The sequence below is a fragment of the Dermacentor silvarum genome, chromosome 5, assembly GCF_013339745.2.
Source record: "Dermacentor silvarum isolate Dsil-2018 chromosome 5, BIME_Dsil_1.4, whole genome shotgun sequence".
Taxonomy (NCBI): domain Eukaryota; kingdom Metazoa; phylum Arthropoda; class Arachnida; order Ixodida; family Ixodidae; genus Dermacentor; species Dermacentor silvarum.
In genome coordinates, this window is record NC_051158.1 from 156,528,783 (window position 1) to 156,541,029 (window position 12,247).

The 12,247-nt window shown below is 49.3% G+C and overlaps 1 pseudogene; it reads right to left on the reverse strand.

Annotated features, from left to right (window-relative positions):
- The window catches only part of LOC125946080 (uncharacterized), a 357,153-nt pseudogene that overhangs the window by 200,559 nt on the left and 144,347 nt on the right, over nt 1-12,247 (reverse strand).

The following is a 12,247-nucleotide window of genomic DNA, read 5'->3' on the forward strand; positions in this document are numbered from 1 at the left end:
TGTCCTCCGGTTTCGGGCTTCGATCGCGGCTTTGCGGGGGCGTTCGCTGCATGCACGCACTAGCACCTCCACCAGATGTCACGTAGTAGTGACGGTAAATAAAATAGTCGCAAAACTGTGTATGACGAAACTGGTTGTTTATTGGGCGAACCTGTGCCCACAAAATCAAGGTACACTCAAAGCACAACGATAGCGGCGAACACAGTCGGCGATCGTCGAAAATCTGATCAGCGGCGAAACCTGAGTCATCGAAGGTTCCAGATTAATCCCTGATGCCCGCGTGTCTTCCAGAAAGTTCCAGACAATCCGCGTCAGTCACGCAATCAGATAACAGAAGCGTCGGTGAAAACAGGCAATGGAAAGAAGCATCGATAACGTTCTAGAAACTTCCGATACAGGCGCGTCCTGCGCCGAGCGACAACGTTTAACATTTGTTAGCCGGTGGAAAGCGGCCACCGGTGAAAGATAAACATGTATACGTGTCAATACTGAGAGCAAGCTAATGGGTCTATAATTCTTCAATTCTTTAACGCCTCCCTTCTTATAGATGAGTATAATGTTGGCGTTCTTCCAGCTTTCTGGTACACATGAAGTCGTGAGGCATTGCGTATAAAGGGCCGCAAGCTTTTCAAGTATGATATCTCCTCCATCCTTGATTAAATCGACTGTTATTCCATCTTCTCCAGCAGGTTTTCCCCTGGTCATGTCTTTCAAGGCCCCTCTAACTTCATCGCTTTTTATAGAAGGGGCTTCTGTATCCTGTTCATCATTACTTCGAATAAAAATAGCTTGGCTGCTCTGGGTACTGTATAGGTCAGTAGTTGCAGATTCTACTGACCCTTTAACATAGTGCAAAAAATACAAGAAAAGCACACGCACACAGCACAACAAAAAAGATATACACTGGACTAGTCTTTTTTTTTCTACTGTGTCTCTTTCGCATGGAAGCCAAGTTGCACTGCATAGTTCATATGAAACAAACAAGATGATTGTGCACCGTCTTTTGTGCCTGAGTGTTTTTACTTATTATTTCGTATCAGCTATGCAGCACAACTTGGCGTCCGTGTTCAAAAACCAACTTGCCCCCACACAACCGTTTGTTTTTTGCACTAACTACGCTAAGTGTGTGCCAACTATGCCCTCGGTGAGTCTTATATATTACTCCTGTTATATCGGGTGCTTATAATTCTCAAATTTTAGGCACAGTATAGCTTCGCCTACAACTTTTATTGGCCATAAACACAAGTGGACAGTGACAACAGCATGAAAAATCGATGCTAAAGGGCAGCACTCTATAACAATATAGGCGGTGAGACTCGTCGGAGGGCTACGAGGTGCGACCAACGAATCGCGCCGAAAAATAAGAAACAAATTATGCCGAGCACACGGTTTATTTTCACGAAAAAAAATTCACACCAAGGAGGACACGACAGCCAGAACGAAAAAACAAGTGGACAGAATCGCAGACATTTCAAAGTACATGAAAACGGTCAACATGATGATCATTGAGATGGCCAACACAGCCAGGGACGCTTGACGCTGGCTAAATGAGTCATTCTTCATTTCCCATGTCCAACCCGCTAGGGCTTCTTTCTCCGGCCTGCACGGCTTGATCTGTTTCTTCTCACTTTCACCCTGCAACTCACGGGTGGCCTCGGGTTGATAGCTTGCTGTGTTGTCCCCTTCGGTATGTCGATCTGGTGGTACACACTGAGGCTGGTCGAGCTTGTCAGACTTCGAGCCGGGCGGTCCCTTGGCCGGTCACTGTGGTGCATGAACTCGTTGCCATCTCTTTGACAAGAAAAAACAATCCAAACAAAAGGCACAGTTTCGCCGTATATGCACTCATTGTACCTTGTTGTTGGCCTTGTTCACAGCAATCTCGGGAACGTTCCAAAATGGATCGTGAACCTAGGGCGCGATCTTGTATGCGTTCCAAAATGGAACGGAACGCCTCCGTTCCATTTTGGAACGCGTACAAGATCGCGCCCCTGGAAAACCTGGCACGCTCTTCAGTGCAACGGAAATAAGCATACCGGTGGCGTTGTGAACTAAAGTGTGCGACCGAGAGATGGCGCTAGCAAAATCAAAACTAACATCATCATCATCATTACATAGTGAGCAATATGGCCGCTACGGTAGCGGGTCGTGGGGTTCGTCGCCCTGCTCGCTCGCTGGATTTTCGGCGTTTTGTTACCGCTTTCGGGGCGGTATTCGTGTGGACTGTACTCTAACATGACTACAGATGTATTTATTATGTCGCCAGGTGACCGAGAGGCCTCAACTGGCAATAAAACACTTCAAACATGTAAGCTTACATTGTTTATTGTTAATGGGGCTCTTGCGTTGCCCAGGGGGCGCTGCAAAAATGGCGCTAAAAGGCGCCCTCAATCCGAAACTGGGTAGTACCAAACTCGGTCGTCTGATTCGGGAAGCACGTTTTCAATATGGACCCGCCACTTTCGGTTGTGTTGTACCATGGCTTGCAGCGAGTATCGGGCGCCGAAGATTTTTCCATGGGTGGCATGCTGCGTAAAGGCAAGAAATTATGCAATGCCGAATACGTGTACGCCGTTCAAGAAATAAGCGGCGAGTTTTCGCGCGGTGTCAATCGCAAGTGAAGCGAGTCACGCACGTGCGAAGTTGAACTTTAGGTAAGGTTTGCACGCTGCTAGATTCAGGCGCACAAACGCGAGGAAATGCTTTCTATAAATGAATTCACCGCAGCGATAAGCAGACATGTGTACGGAACTGCTCGAGCGCACGACGGTACGCGCCGCGACGGCAGCGGTCTTTCAGCATGCCGCGGTGTACGAACTGCTCGAGCGCACGATCGTACGCGCCGCGACGGCAGCGGTCTTTCGACATGCCGTGAAACGGCGGGTCTCCTGCAATATTTGTTGACTGCATGCCGCTAGACAAGTAGTTACGCCTGCTCTGTAGTAGCGGCTATCTGTCTAGCAATTGATACATAAGCTCGCAGTAACGTACGTACTTACGTGCCAATCGCGCTGCAGCGCGCGCTCGTGCACTGCTCTGTTGATGTAGCTTTTAATGACATCGCTCGAACATCGATGTGCTGTAATCAATACTACCTTGCTGTGCTGCCTCAACGTGCTGGCTTGAGGTCAAGGATGAGCACATTCAACTCTCTAACTTGGGCTGCTCGTAGTGGGGTAGTGAATTGTCACCGAATCAGCCCGACCAATTGTGGTCATTTGTACACACCTGGTCACTTCACCACTTCGCACCGGTCGAATTGTTAATTTTCGCTGTGGCCGGGTCTCGAATCGTGAATCACCAGCCATGCCTGCTGCTATGTCGGTCTTCCATTTCGCTTACCCAGCGCGACGAACTGCAGTTATCCAGCGCGCCCGACGCTCCGCACCGTGAGGCCTTGAAGGAAAACGGTAGAATCAGATGTTGGGATTCAGGCCTTCTTGTTCATGACAGCCCACGACGCAGCAGTAACGACGGAGACGCTATTTCGAGGCTGAGCTAGGTCTCTCCGGATCGGCGTCACCGATGTCTTCTGCTTCCAGCATTACGTCCCACGGCCCACGGAGAGTCCGTTTTCGTAAAACTATAGGCTGCGGCCAGCTCGCAGCCTGGTCGGCATGGTCTGTGAGAAGTGACGAGCCTTTTCGCACTCGAAACAGGGCAGAAAAAAGTGCGAATCGACGCAAAACGCGGGCTAGAAACGTGCTTCGCCAAACCAGGGCTCAATACTATCCAAGCTGGTACTACCCAGATGGCGTTTTTCGCCGCCACCAGGCGCCGCTACTACACCTCAAACTCCAGCGCAAGACGCCCATGGTGAATGAAGCAGTACATGCTCAAAATTGCGTACAGGTCAGGTGGGCTTAATGCTGTCCGTCACTGAGTTTACAACATACAGAAACACAGATAGCCATCTATTTAATGGAAACCAAAGCTGAAATCGAGCGAAGTTTTCGCATCGTGGGGAGGGGGGTTCGGCGTGCCGCTAAAGCAGGGAGAAGAAGCTTCAGACAGCAATATTTTTGCTGAGATAGCGCCGTACTTGTATTGCGTACAGTGCTGCTTGACGTTTTATATTCTCTGCGTTCGACGGTTTTAGCTAGATTAAAGAAAGGTACATAAAAATAACTGCTCGGCAAAATGTACTGTCCGCACGATAAGCTCGACCTGCAATGTCCCATTGCTCTCATAACCCATTGGCGAGAGGCACGAAGTGTGTGTGTGTGTGTGCGGGGGGGGGGGGGGGGGCACATTATGCTAACTTTTACATGACATATTATCTGCTCTTGATATTGCTGCTGCACGTTTAGTGTAACAAAAGGGCGTTGCAACAAGTGGAGTCTCGTAGGGTAACCAAAGAACGTTATGGAGACAACAGTGCTTACAAGGACGTCTGCAAATATTGCGTGGATAAACAAGGACACTGAATAAACATACAAGAAAGCCCAAATAATGCGCACAGATCCTTGGAAAATGCAATTTGCGGTTTCATGTTGAAAAAGCATCTCAGTATATGTATTCAAACAAGTCAAAGAGGTTGCAAGGAGATAAATACATCAGTTGAGTTACAGAGGTCACCAAGGAAAGCCTCAGCTTGGAGCCAACGTTTCACCAAGCAAACATTTGTGAGGGTCAAGACTAAGACAAGTTGCCACGCTGAGGTTTCCGTTGCTCGTCCACTGTTGATTCGCTGAATGTTAAGCAGAACTTATTCTGCGAGTACATTTCAACATATTTTCGGAAGCACATTGTGCTCGGGTTTGTCATCGGCCGTTTGAAGAGAAAGAAAAATTGTTTTTAGTGATTTCTCCAGTTTGTGAAGTGTGAAATAGGCTGGCCGGTTGTGTGAGCTTGCCTTTTCTAGCTATCTCTTATGGTGCAGGGCTAGCCTAGTTATTGATTTCATGCAAACTGTACATGAGCCTCTTGTAGTAAACAAATGTGAAATAGTGTGCGTATCCAGATCTAATTCTAATCCTAGCAGTTGCCATGTTAACAACGTTCCCTTAGATTTTGTCATGCCATATAAGTATCTCAGTGTACAGATTACAGATAACTTAAATTCGACCATTAATATAGAGTACGTCATTCGCAATGCTAATCACATGCTCGGGTACTTACGGCGCAACTTTTCCAAAACACCGTCTGCTTTAGAACTACAGCTTTACAAGACTAATTCGCTCGAAACTTGAATATGCATCTGCAACACAGGATCCCAATCGTGTTAATCTTATTACTTCACTTGAACTAGTACAAAATATACAAAATAACCCTACTCGTTTCATTCTTTCTAATTATAACTGTACCGCGAGTATAACCTCAATGTAAACTAACCTAGCACTTATTCCACTAGCTAATTGCCGCAAAGTCGCCCGTCTTTTGCTATTTCATAGAATTTACCGTCACACCACAGTTCATGACGACTTCATACTGCGGCCTCAGTGCATTTTAAACTGTGTAGATCATCGCAGTTAGGTAAGAATTGATTCATGTAACGCGAAGTCCTTCAATCTGTCATCCCCCATACATCTCAGAAAGGGAACTACCAAGTATCGTAGCCATCACACATAACAAACTTTCTAGCAAAAGATTGGCTAACATTGTATAATCAGGAGAATTATGTTGCAAGAACTCCCTGCACTTGCTTGTTTTACTCTACTACTTTGTAACCACTCCTCTCTTTACTGCCATGTGGCCCTGAGGGTACATTAAATAAAAAATAAAATGAAGAGTGACTGCCAGAGTTTCAGTCAACATGAAGTATCATTTCCTTAAAATTGCACTAAAATTACATAGAGCACTTTTGATCGTTTTAAAATCCTTCGCATTTTCATGTAAGAATTATTGTTGTGAGGGAGCAAGTAGGAGTTTGCTACATTGTTTCTGTTCTGGTCGTCATAGCTATAATGACTAGAAAAGAAACAAGTGGGGCTCAACATGTTACCTTTTCTGATTGTCATAAAACACCCTTAATGCAACTGAGCTTGTATGTCCTGCTAAGCTAACACGGTGGGTGAAGTTCATGTGACGTGGTGCACTGATGTCTTCGTGGCAAACATGTTTCAATATTATCAAAATGAGTATCTGCATCCGTGACATTACGGGCAAACCATCTAGAAGTAAAACCACCAGAACCCACCTTTGGTTCGTGGTCTTGGTCCCATTATTTTTTATACGTTCTTGCATACTTGGCCCACTTCCCCATGTTTGGATTCTCCTCTCTGAGGAGGATCCGATCTTACGTCCAACCTATCGAAATTCATCTCGAATGTAAGCACGAACAAAAATTGATCTAGCAGGTGAAGGAAAATGGATGTAAAGCTTCGCGCGAGATACGTGGAGTAGGTCGAAAGCTGTGCTATTTGGGCTACAACTTCTCTAGCTTTTGGCTACGCCGCCTCGTCGGACCTGGCAACACTGGGGAATAGCCCAAGTAGATCCATCCCTATTTGTTGGAAGGGTGCTTGAGGAGGGTCCACAGGGTGGAGAAAGCCAGCCGGTATAAAGGGCGGTTTCTTGCGGCGCTGACAATCGCGGCAGGTCTTCACGTACCGTTGCACAGAAGAAAAAAGCCGGGGCCAGTAATACTTCCGTCGTATCCTTGCTAATGTCTTAGCGAATCCTAGGTGTCCCGCGCATGGCTCATCATGGCGGGCTTGCAAAATGTGTTGTGGCAGCGCCGACGGCACGACAAGGAGGTACGTATTTGGACCGCTTCCGCAGTTTTTCCTGTAAAAGACGTTGTGTGCAAACAGTACGATGATAAGCCGCGCACGAGCGAGCGAGGTAAAACACCTTCCACTCCTTGAAGGTGCTCGATCAGCGGCAGCAGCTCAGAGTAAGCGCACTGGTGCTCAGCCATCTTTACGGCGTTGACAACGCCGACAAATGGCAAGTCCCAATCAGGGTCCGATGATGTCGTAGGGAGCGGCGCGCGTGACAAACAGCCAGCGTCGCTGTGCTTCCTTCCAGATCGGCAGACAACGGTAATGTCGTACTCTTGTAAGCGTAGGCTCCAACGGGGCTAGTCTGCCTGAAGGATACTTGAGGTTGGCAAGCCAGCACAATATATAGATCCGGAAATGCCCACAAGCCCACACAATGGCCAAGGCTTCTTTTTCTATTTAGGTGTAATTCTGCTTTGTTGCCGTCATTGCTCTGGAGGAGTAGAAAACGGGCCGTTTGCTGCCATCTTCCTCTTCCTGGAGCAACACCGCTCGAAGGCCGTAGGGTGATGTATCCGCCGACAACGTGAGAGGTGCGCCCAGCCATTAGTAGGTGAGCCCTGGTGTGCCGCACAAAAGGCGTTGAATTTCTTGAAATGCATTTTCCTGGGGCTGGCTCCATACTGAGCTTGCGTCGGCGTGTAGCAAGTGCCTAAGCGGCTTTGTCTTGTTGGCTATGTTCGGTAGAAACTTGCCCAAGTGGTTTTCCAAGTGGTTCACGTTCGGGGCCGTGAAAATAATTTGTTCGCAACGCGTGCTCCTTGCATTTGCATCACTCTCGGGTGGTGTTGTCGCTTGTGTTTTGAGCCATCTTTTTACAGCGTAAGATGTTATGGGCTCATTCCAATAGCCGTTTCTGGTCGCGATGATTCCGCCGCCGGCGAAAAACGCGAAAAACGCGAAAAAAGTACCCGATTCCCTCCGGGATCGAGCCCGCGCCCGCTGCGTGAGAGCCGGATACTCTACCACTGAGCCACGCAAGAGCTTGCTATCGGGCCGCGGAAAATACCCTAAGGCAAACGCAGGGTGAGATGACTCGAGCCTCCGCCAGTATGGTGGCGCCATCTAGGTAAGATGCCTGCAAACGCAGCGTCCGCAGGCGCAGACGACGATATGCGATGCAGACGAGTCGCTCAATCAACGCGCTCCCGAGCTGCCGAGCCTCCGCCAGTATGGTGGCGCCATGTAGTTAAGGTGCCTGCAAACGCGGCGCGCATTACATGTAAGTTGTAGTTGTAAGATTTGATCGGGCTCAGCAGACTGCTATGGGGAGAGCATTACAAGCCGCAGCTCACCGTCGACGCCGGCCGGACAGTTGAGGTTGTTCTCGTCAAAATGAGGCGAACAGACTGCCGCGAAGACCCTGTTGTGCGTGGTGCCCAAATTGGAGCTACTCTTGAGCCGCTACACCAGCTTACGCTGTGACTGTGCTGCGTGTGCCGCGCAGACCTGTGACTTTTTTAAAACGTGTTTATTTGAAATAATATTCGTTAAACATTACAAACCTTCTGCGACTTTTTTGCACTTTTCACACATGAGTTCGCACCTAACGTTTCCTATAACGTACGCTCATCATCACATCATTTAGCCTGTATGCTGTCTCAAGGTAGAAAACAAGTGTGTTGGCACCTATATACGATAACTCATTCCGTTTCTCGCGGACACGCATCCTGGGTAATGAAGGAGACGATGGCTTGTACGCAGCAGACGACGGAAGCGAGAAGCATTTTCGAGGGAATAACTGTACGCGTTCAGCTAGCCGCTTTACTTTATTGCGATAACAATTACATGAACACTGCAGACACATTTCTGCCTTCGCCGTCGTCGTCACCGTGAGGTTCCGTATTAACTCCAACAGCGATAAAATTGTCGCAGCACGCCGTTCGCGGCTTAATCTGGCAGCGCGAGGAAGAAAGGCGGAGAGCAAACGTGCCGCCATCCGTCGCGCGGAATGCCGTGGAGGGATGGGAGGGAGGGTGGAGGCACCGGTGTGCTCCGGCAACAACTGCGTATTTCGCGATCGGGGCGCAAGGGGAACATGTGATCGCGGCTCAATCTCGCGCGCGAAAGAAAGAAAGCGGGGACGCAGCGTGGGATGGAGGGGGTGCGGCTTCTACTCTGCTAGCAACTGCTAGCAACTGCGTACTTTGCGCGGTCGCGCGCGCCGTATCTTGAAAACGATCTGCACATGGCTCATACCTTTTTGGCGCACTGTGTTCGCCGCTCAGTTTTCCTTGCAGCGATTAGACAGCGCGATGGTCACTTCGCTCGCTGCTGCACTTCGCAGCGCTTGCTTTTGCCTTGCCAGCGTTTTGACTGCGAGTGTCCACGGTGATCGAGTGTGACGTGTTTATGTTTGCTTGTCCGCGTTGACAAAGTGCTTGTTAATTCAGTTAGTAAGCTAATGTTTCCAAGTTTATACGACCGATAAAACAACTATCCATACTTAATATAGCTGTCTACTAATTTGATATCGCAATCGGTGCTTCGCCTTTCGGGTGAAACTGCGACTTTATTTGTTGCCATAGCAGGTATGTGGAGACTCCAAGCGCATTTCTGCCTTCGCCGTGGTCGTGGACGTGGAAGTGGTCGTGGACGTCGCTGTGAGATTCCGTATAAAGTTAAAGCACGGTAACATCGTCGCCGTGCTCCGTACGCTGTATGTATGTGCGAGCGAATGCTTGCGAGGTCAGCCGACGATTGTGGCTCAACCTTGCGCTGGCGAGGGAGGAAGGCGTGGCGGAAGCGCACTTCTGTCGCGCATGAGGCACGCGGGGGGGGGAGTGCGTTCTACTGCGGCGGCAGCTGCTCACGTGCGCCGCATCTATAGTTCCTATAGTGCAACTATAGTTCCAGTAGCTTCGTATGCGCTGTGCTTTCGACGTTTAGCTCGCGTTAAAGCGAGAGACGGCACGAAGGTGAATTCACTTGCTGCCGATGCCGCGCCTCCTCCCTCCAGCGTTTTGACAGCAAGTTTTCAGGGTCATCGAGCGAGTTGTATTGATGTTTACATCTGCGCGCGTTACACCGTGCTGGTTAATTTAGTTAGTGAGCGAATGTTTACAACTTTATACGGCCGCTAACACTGCTATCCTTAGTTCGTATAGTTGTCTACTGATTTGCTACCGCAATCGATGCTTCGCCTTTCGGGCGAAACTGGATCATTTTTTACTGAGGAAGCACTGCTTTGCTTTATCAAGAACGTTAGGTTTAGCGCGTACCTTATAGTGTTTTAGACGAAACGTCAAATTTACATCACGTTACGAAAGCAAATCGGCCTCATCAGCGCCACTTTGGACGCGTCGCGCCTACGTCACGCCTCGAAGAAAAGGGTGGAATGTCCAGAATAGAGCCTTAGGCCAGCCTAAGGCTCTATTTTGGACATTCCGGTCCTTACTAAGGCACCTAAGGGCCCTTAGCTGGGCCGAGGACGCTTGCCGCCGGAACGGGCGCCAAAGAGCTGCCCTCTAAAATACGTGCTTCTTTGAATTATTATTGCGTGAACATTACAAAGCTTCGGCGACTTTTCGAAATTTTCAACGCTGCCTGCGTACTGAAATGATGAATAATGACTTTTCACATCATCTGAGGTTATGACAGCGGCGGCTTTTTAATTTGTGAAAAGAAATGTGCGCAAGGTGCGCCTTGAAGTTTGTCTACGTGGTGCGAGTTAGCAGATTAGTGATCAACACGTGCAGTGCCGGCCCTTGCGTCGCGCAGGTGGATACCTGTGGCGCGCGCAACGCTACTGGTGATATTCGGCTGCTTCTCAGCCAGTCCAGTCGGGTTGAGTCCCTTTCTTTGCACGAGATAGCGATAACGCGGTCTAGAACGTGCGTTCATCACTACTGGTAGGTCGCGTATGCCCTCTCGTGGTAGAAAGCAAGCGCTTTGGCGCAAATACACGATGGCTCATTCCGTTTCTCGGCGTCACTCATCCTGGCTAATGAAACAGACGATGGCTTGCACGCAGCAAGCGACGGAAGCGAATCGCGTTTTCGAGGCAATAATTTTACGCTTTGAGCTAGCTGCTTCATTTTTACTGAGGAGGAAAACTGTTTTGCTTTATCAAGAACGTTAAGTTCAGTGCCTCTGTTTCAGTTTATCAGGCAAAACGTTAAGTTTGCGTCAAATTACGAAAGTATAACGGGGCCATCAGCGCCAATTTATACGTGTTGCACCTACGTCAAGCCTCGAAGAAAATGCCGGAATGTGGCGAAAAGGGGTGGAATCCTATAACGGTTCGGAAAGCGAACGGTTCACTTGGCGTCACGTGATTGGTCAACTTTTTTCATGCGTCACCGGCTGTCAAAGAATGGCACGCAGATTGTGAGTACTTCGCGCATCTGTTAATCCTTTTCACGGCGAGCCCGTCGTCGGATAAGAGCGGCACCGGCGATAATATAGTTCGCGTTCCGTTCGCTTCCAGTGGCTTGGCTGTTCGCTTTCGATCATGACCGCACGCGCCGGCCGTGCTGCCTCGCAAACTCGGAAATATGCGGGCGTCGCGCGGGTGGGCGTTGGTTGCTTCGGAGGCTACGACTAGCCCTTGTCGTCTGCTTGGCTTTGCTCTTTCGGAGTCGACGACGGCTGGAGGTGCGATATGCGGTGGATCATTTGCAACGTCACTGTCGGCTTTATAAGCAGGCATTTTGCTGGCTACCCTACGAACTCCATGGAGGAAACTTCGTTATGAGCGCGCCAGTGGCCATTCCACGGAGATGAAGGAATTGCGCTCCACCTTCCTCGCCACGGGCCTGCAGCTTCCAGAGGTCTTTAGGAAGCGAATCATTGATCGGAATGGCCAGATTTCCATCGCTAATACTGTTCACTAAGTTGCTATCGCAATTACTGTCGTTGAGCAGTAGAAGGGCTGGATCAGATTTCCTGTGACACCGGCTGCTCAAGCCAATGCCAAGGAGAGAATTGCATAGTGACATCGAATTACGGGCGCTAGCGCCAGCGCCCATAGCACGCAGGTCATCATTCAGCTGCCAGAAGGTTTCAGCCCAGGCAGCTCCACCGAAGCTTTTGCTCGGCTGGTATGTCTGCAGATTCATGACGGGAAGAGTGTAAGGATATCTGATTTGGCTGCCCTTTTATGCTGTAGTTTGGTAGTGGCGCACTTTCATTCTCGATTTCACAGGGCAGCGAGTGCCGCTAGGAGCATGTTCATTGATTTTTTTTCGCGCAGGCAATGCAGGAATCGTATTTCGTAATGTTCGATTTCGTTTTACCAGATGCAGATCGCAGCAGTAGCGGCAGCGCAACGGCGTGCGAGTCACGTCTGAGCCGATGGAGAGAGAAAAAATTGTCGCAGTTTCGCCGGAAAGGCGAAGCATCAATTGCGATAGCAAATTAGTAGAGAGCTATACGGAGGAAGGATAGTAGTTTTATCAGCTGTATAAATTTGCCCATGCAGCAGCACCAGCTACGCACAGAAGTGTTGTCGACGCCGTCGGCGCTTTTCCCACGCTCGCACCGAGCGCGCGCGGCGTTGGTGACTGTTGCCGGTGCCTCCG